Genomic DNA, 1,396 nt, shown 5'->3' on the forward strand with positions numbered 1-1,396 from the left:
TGAGCGTCTTTTGCAATGTTGTGTTTGCCTCATTTCTCTTGGCCCAACGTGATGCTGTAGGCGCAAATGTAGGAGACTTTTTATGTAGAGAAAACAAAGCTGAATTATGGCGCAGAACAACTTCTGATGGTGACGTGCTACTCCTCCCTCCTTTTCACCGCTTTACTTTTCCGACCCTCCCCTCTTTCCCTCCCCTCATTCACTTTTTTCTATAAGATTCGATTTTTGACGCTTTGATGTTTCCAGTGGGATTTCTTCAACAGCGTAGAGTTGGAGAGTTGAAGGCAGGGGAGCTGAATTATCAGCAATTTTATATTTAACTTTTTGTGTACCGATGAGTGTTTCCTTGATGCAGCTGCCTGGCTGATTTAGGCTTGATTGAGAAAAAAACAATTTAAGCATATGGTATTTGGGTGTTCACTTAATTGAATCAATTGGAAACCCATGGGAAATCACAGAGGGGGGTAAGCGCTTGGGAGGAGGGAGGTCAGAGAGTTAGAGCAGCAAGAAGAGGGGGAATAGACACCCACCAAAACTACCCATGTTGCCATTAAGTACTCATTTTCAGCTCAGCAGTTCATAATTACCCCATCTGAGTGTGTTCCTCTAAAAGAGCAACATGAGGATGAGCTTCAGGATAAAAAAAAAAACAGAGGAAGCAGAGACTAAAGCCACTGTGACTCCGTAAAGTTTTCTTTCATTAATGATCTCCTGTGGCTTGGCCCATTTCCTGCCCATTCATCTCACATTAGCCTCCATTCAGGAGTCACTATTGTTTTGGGAATTGTTTTCATTTTTTTAGGATACAAAGGTTTGAGTGTTCAACACTTTAAATGACTTTTTTCCCTTTCTTTTTTTTTTTTAATCTGGTGTTGCAACTTTTTAAGCACATGATGTTTTAGAAATTTGAATCAGAACAAAGAAAAAGGAAACATTTTAATGGTTCTGTTTCAAATCTTAAGGAAGGATCCATTTTCCAAGTGTTAAACTGTAAGTTCACTTTAACAGCTTGAGTTTCCTGAGTGGCAGCCAGACTTTCAGGGCAATGAATCAGAACTTTAAGGACATCTGCATGAGTGAGAGCAGACCTCTGTATGATTTTCACAACTGAATACCTCGGTTCCTTCTCAAATTTCCATTGCAAGCATTGTGATTTGGAGTCAGCTTTTGTTTCATTTTTTTTTTCCACTCCACTCTGTGGTTGTTGTGATCTCTCACACACACACACACACACACACACACACACACACACACACACACACACACACACACACACACACCACCACCACCTCCTCACCCCCCACCTCATTCTAATGACCTCTGCAATGGCTTTTAACTCAGTCTGACACTGCTTTTGACAAAAACTGGGAATATATGGCTCTGTCTTAACGTCTCT

Source organism: Archocentrus centrarchus, chromosome 14 (genome assembly GCF_007364275.1).
Source record: "Archocentrus centrarchus isolate MPI-CPG fArcCen1 chromosome 14, fArcCen1, whole genome shotgun sequence".
Classification (NCBI taxonomy): Eukaryota; Metazoa; Chordata; class Actinopteri; order Cichliformes; family Cichlidae; genus Archocentrus; species Archocentrus centrarchus.